We start from the raw sequence: 5,295 nt of genomic DNA on the forward strand, positions 1-5,295 counted from the left end.
CTTTCTTTCTTTCTAATCCCTCCCCATCGCGTCGCTCCGTTGGGCTTTAAGCGAAAGTTTGGCTCGAAGCGCTGTCCCGCAGAGGGCGGAGGGGAGGAAGTGGCGGCACTCCGCTGCGGGGCAGCCCCGCCGCTCCTCCCCCTCCTCCCGGGCTGCGGTATTTATCCCCGCACACCGCCCCGCACGCCGTCCTGCTGCACGTCGGGGGGCTGCGACGCGGTTCTGCCCCAGTGCTGGCACAGCCTCTCCGCTCCTTTCTGTTTTACTTTTCTCCCCCTCGCCCTCCCCTTCATCTTTCTCCTCTATGCGGGAAAGCCTTGCCAGCTGGGGAAGGCTGGGAGGGCAGAGAGCCTCCGCAGGCTGCAGATAAAGAAAGCGGAGGAGGAGAGAAAGGAATTCGGGGCGGCTGTGGACGCGTGGAGTAGCACTCACTTGCTGGGACTCCACGTGAGGTAAGGCCGGGAGCCGGGGTGGGATGTGGTACCCCAGAGGGGGCTTTGCTGATGGGGTTTATGTGGGGGTTGGAACCCTGAAATGGCCCACCAGCCCTGGGAGGGTGGGGGTTTGGAGAGTTTGGTGGCATCCCATGTGGTGTGACTCTCCCCAAGGGATGCTGTGGCTGTGGAAGGACTTGGGGGACCTCTGCTTTTCCTTGGGGAGCCCCAGGTCTCTCCTTGTGCTGTGCTGAGCTGTCAGAGGGCTGCTGTCTGTCCCTAGTGATCCACCACTGTGCTGTCACAGGCAGGGGCTGCAAGCAGAGCTGGGTGCAGAGGATGCCAGCTGTAGGGTCTGACTGCCCCATCCAGGAACCATGAGAGCCTGGTGCAGAGTATTGCAGGGAGCAGGAGGGGCTTCCTCCATGCAACTCCAGGATGGGTTTGCAGAGATTGGCACAGGGATGCAGGTCCTTGCCATGTGCAGCGATGCTCAGCTTCACTCAGCTTGCACCAAGCAGAGCAGCAATAATGCATCCAAACACAGCTGGGGCCACCTCTCTCCAGTCCTTGCTCTTAGTGGCCCTCCTGTCCCTTGTGGGCCAGGCCAGCATGCAGGGGACATATGCGAGACCCACTCAGTGCCTGCACCTATGCAGGGTGGACCTCTCCAAGGGGCACAGGTGTGGGTAATCACTCAGCTGTCCCTGGGGCTTCCAACCCCATCAGGTGATGGCAGGTCTGAAGCAAAGCCTGGGGACAGGGGTCTGCATATCCTGCAGTGCTGTGACAGTCGCACCAGGACTTGTGGGAATGGGGCATCCTGCTCCTGTGCTGATCGGCCAACAGGGAGTGGAGCTGCGGGTGCAAAGGGATACTGTGCTGCTCCATCCCTGCCCTGGGGCACTTGGAGCTTCTGCTAAAGCAGCCGGCAAAGAGCTGAAAGCAGAGGGTTTGGCACTAAGGGCTGTAGCTGGGAGGAGGTCACCAAATGTCCTGGGTGCTTCCAGTGGGGTCCTACAGGTCTCATCCTGTGTATCTCCCCATGAGTACATGAAGAGAGGGGAGGTTGCATCCTCAGGGAGGAGTAGGCTGGGAGCAGCAGCCCACTGTACTTCAGGAGGAACTATTAAATGTCTGTACATGATCTTTGGAGGGAAGAGCCCAGGCAGCTCATGCTGTGGGAAAGGATCTGGAGACTATGCTGGACACAAACCAGATTGCAGTGCAGCATGGGGAAACCAGCAGTGCTTCCTGTGGGACTGGAAGGAGCAGGGCTGGGGGCAGAGCCAGCGCAGAGTGGTGCTGAGGGATGGACACAGGGGAAAGCTTGGGGAAAGCACAGAGGGGGCTCAGAGCATGCAGGAAAAGCTGCAAAGGGCTGATAGAGGGGGCTGATAGGTAGGGTTGGGTGCTCACAGGGTGCCGGGGTGGTAGCATGAGGCATTCGTGCATGGGGAGTGCAAAGGAAAAGGTCAGTGTGTAGTGGGGTGGAAGGCTAACTTCTGGTGGGCAGGGCGCCTTTGGCACTATGTTTTGGGGGACAAATGCTTGAGGGGATGTGGGAACTGCAGCAGGGCAATGAGTTCTTGATCTCCTTCAGACTCTAGTTTGGTGGGTTCCCAAGGTATGCAAAACAACAGTGTTACAGAGAGAACAGCATCCCTGGGACTAAGGGAAGAAGTGTCTGTGAGCACCAGAGCTTAGGAGACGCTCTCCAGCAGCAGATGCCAAATTGAAACAGTGGGTGCTGGATGGCCAAGCATCTCCCTGGATGCAGCAGCAAAGAGCAGGGAGCAGAGGTGTGTGGTGGCTGAGCACTGCTGGCCCACAGCCACCAGTGGTGGCATTGGTGCTGCCTTTAGCCCAGAGCTGGGGACACAGTGGGGACCGATGGGCTGGATGCATCCCATCAGTGCTGGGGCACTGGTGCAGTCTGTTTGTGCTTGAACTGAGGGGAAGAAATCCCCTGGAGAGGAGGGTATAGGTCAGGATTGTTCCCTGGGGTGCTGGATTGGCTCCAGAAGGCTCCTTCTGCTCTGCCAGGCAGATTGGACATAACGAGGCTTGTTTTAGGGATTGCTTAATTAGGCTTCCCTGCCCCGCTCCGCTCTGCAAGGACGGCCCTTCCTGGAAGTGCAGCACTTTCCTGGAACGGCGCCGGCTGGGACAGGGATGGGGACACGTGCCAGGGATGAACAAAGGGGCACTGGGACAGGTCAGGGGGGTCCCGTGGGTCTGTCCCTTTCCTGGCCTTGTAGCAGGGGATGCTGGCTGTGACGTCCTGGCCCTTACACCCTGCTTTCTCCTCATCCCTGGGACACAGGCTGTGGAACAACCTTGTCCATGTTTCAACATTGCTCATGAAATCTCCTACAGAAACCATGCTGCCAAGCAAGCTGGAGGTGTGTGGTGCTGCTGCAAAGCAGGGTTACATGGGCAGGAGGTGCCTTCCCTGCTAAGGAAGGGAGCTTCTCCATGTGTCCCCTGCAGGGTACAGCAAGGAGCAGGGCCCCATCCTGCTCTCCCTCTGCCTTCCCCCTCGTGGCCCGTCTGCCATGCAAAGGAGGTTGTGACTGAAATCTTAATGCTACCGAGACACAGTAATTGGCACCAATTAAATTGCTACATTCATGTTTGAATTGCTTTAACTGGCGAGACACACTGTCTTATTTATACAAAAAAATATGTTTGCTTGTGGGTTTGTCTGAATCGGGGCCAGCAGAAAATAAACCATTTCAAGCTCTGCTCTCTGAAAGCGCATTCTCCACTTGCAAACTGAAAATCACCTCCGTTTCAGGGTTTGCTGAGCAAATGGCTGCAGAACAGAACCCCACTCTGCTCAGGGCGCTCCTCGAGAGGGTCCTGTCCTCTCCTGCCAAGTTTTTTCTCTCCAGTGTGGGAGAGGATGGGCAGAATATGGTCTGATTCAGGAAGGCAAACTATGGCAGGCGTAGGACTCGGTGATTTTAAAGCTGGGTTTGGGGAGAGCAGGTGGTGGGTCTGTGGGATTTGTGGGGTTTTGGAGGTGTTTGTAGAGCATCGGTGCAGAGAGAAGCTGATGTTTTCTCTGTTGTTCTGTGAAGGTGGGGCCTGGCCCCAGCTTGCAGCACAGGGAGCTGGCAGCTTGTCCCTGCTTTGCAGCAAGGAGAGGGGATGTGGTATTGGGTATGAGGTGGGGGTGTGCATTCAGCCCCAGCAGCAGGGCACAGCATCAGGCCTCATCCCTCATGTGTGCTGCTGCCTTTGGTACACCGGGTCCTGCTCCTCATCCCCAACCATAGAGCTGTCGTGTGGCTAATCCCAGCCACGAGAGCCTAAAACCCCAGAACAAAACGATTAAACTCGGGTCCCTCCCAGGCAGCTGAGAAGAGAAGGGCCGATGCAGCCATGGGAATTATTTCTTTCTCCCTGGCAGCACCCGCACCTCACGGACATTTTCAGGCGGGGATCAGGTTGCTCTCCCTTCACAGGGACATGGGGCTGGGGATGCAGAACACAGGGGGATGTCTCTATCTTCATTGCTCTCCCCTTGATTAGCGGTTAATTAGAGCCATCCAGGACCTTTGGCCCCCAGCACAGCGGGGGACTCAGACATGCAGGGGACACGTACCTTAGCAAAGCACTTAGCTTTCCTTGCTGAAGGAAGAGAGGGAGGAAAGCCCTGGGGTGCCCTAGTCCCTGCATCCTTCCCTGATCCTCTCCACCCTGGAAAAGCATCAGGCAAGCGGATGGGGACACTCCAAGCTGTCCCAAATGTTACAGCCTGAGGACGAAGGGAACAGATTGCTCTTGGAGCTGCCACTACCCGGCAGCCCCCATGTTTTGCTGCATGGTTGGAGCCATCTTTTCCTGGGGATGGCAATGAAGTGATGCTAGGAGCTGTGTGGGTGCTGCCCTGTGGGCTGGGGGCACTGCACCCACACTCATTACTCACATTACTCATGTGCTCGTGGTGTTTGCTCCCTAAGATGTCTTTACTGTCTGAGATGATGGAGGAGTTGGAGGATGACCATGGGCAGATTGGTGGAGAAGGGCACTGGGAAAGCGTGAAATGCTCCCGAGAGGCACATTTGTACTCCTGGGGGGTCACTGCCTGCAGGGAGTGAGCTCTGGGGCTCAGCAGATCCTACTGGCCATGCGAGCATCTCGTGTTGTGTGCAGTGCCACAGCTTGGTCCAGGTGACTAAGGGGCAAAGAGCAAGGCACCCCATCCCTCCTTTCTGACTGCAGGAGAGCCCCTTATTCCCCTCCCAGGGTTTTCCCACAGCCTGCGCCAGGTTTGTTGGCTCCAGGGAGCAGCCCTGTGCCCGGCCTGCTTTCCATGAGCGGAAGCGGGGGAGCATGCGCAACCCAAAGGGCCACGAATACCAACACTCAAGGCTGGGGGATTATTTATAATGCTGGCCCCGCTCCAAACAGATGTTTCATTTTATTTTGAACTTGTGCTAGATGGGTCACTCATTTCCTCTGTCTCCCATGGGCTTAAACCAGAGGGGGGATTAGGGCTGAGCATCCCTTGGTGTCACCAGCACAGGGGTAAAACATCAGGACCGTGTTTGCATCTGCATGCTGATGTGCAAAAGGAGGTTTATGCTCCAGGGTTGGCCTGTGGGACCCCAAGGACTTCACAGTCTCTCCAGTTTCAGATTTCCAACCTCTGTGTTTTGTCATCGGCTGTTTACAGGCTGGGGACGGGACGATGGGCTCCCCGTGTGCGCGCTGCCTAATTCTAGCCATGTGCTGGGAAAAAAGAAAAAGGGCTCTGTGATGATAATCTGGCCTGTGAGTAAATGTGGTGTCATGGGAGCCGAGGGACCCCAGAGGAGAGATGTTGCAACTCCAGCCAGTTCCAGCCAAG

General features: G+C 56.8%; 1 long non-coding RNA gene across 1 annotated transcript; it reads left to right on the forward strand.

The window, feature by feature from the left end:
* The first annotated feature begins 6 nt into the window (after positions 1 to 6).
* Positions 7 to 5,295, forward strand: LOC109370124. The gene is made up of 2 exons (XR_002119960.1): positions 7 to 452; positions 5,122 to 5,295. It is a non-coding gene; the product is annotated as an uncharacterized LOC109370124 (long non-coding RNA).

Source organism: Meleagris gallopavo, chromosome 15 (genome assembly GCF_000146605.3).
Source record: "Meleagris gallopavo isolate NT-WF06-2002-E0010 breed Aviagen turkey brand Nicholas breeding stock chromosome 15, Turkey_5.1, whole genome shotgun sequence".
Classification (NCBI taxonomy): Eukaryota; Metazoa; Chordata; class Aves; order Galliformes; family Phasianidae; genus Meleagris; species Meleagris gallopavo.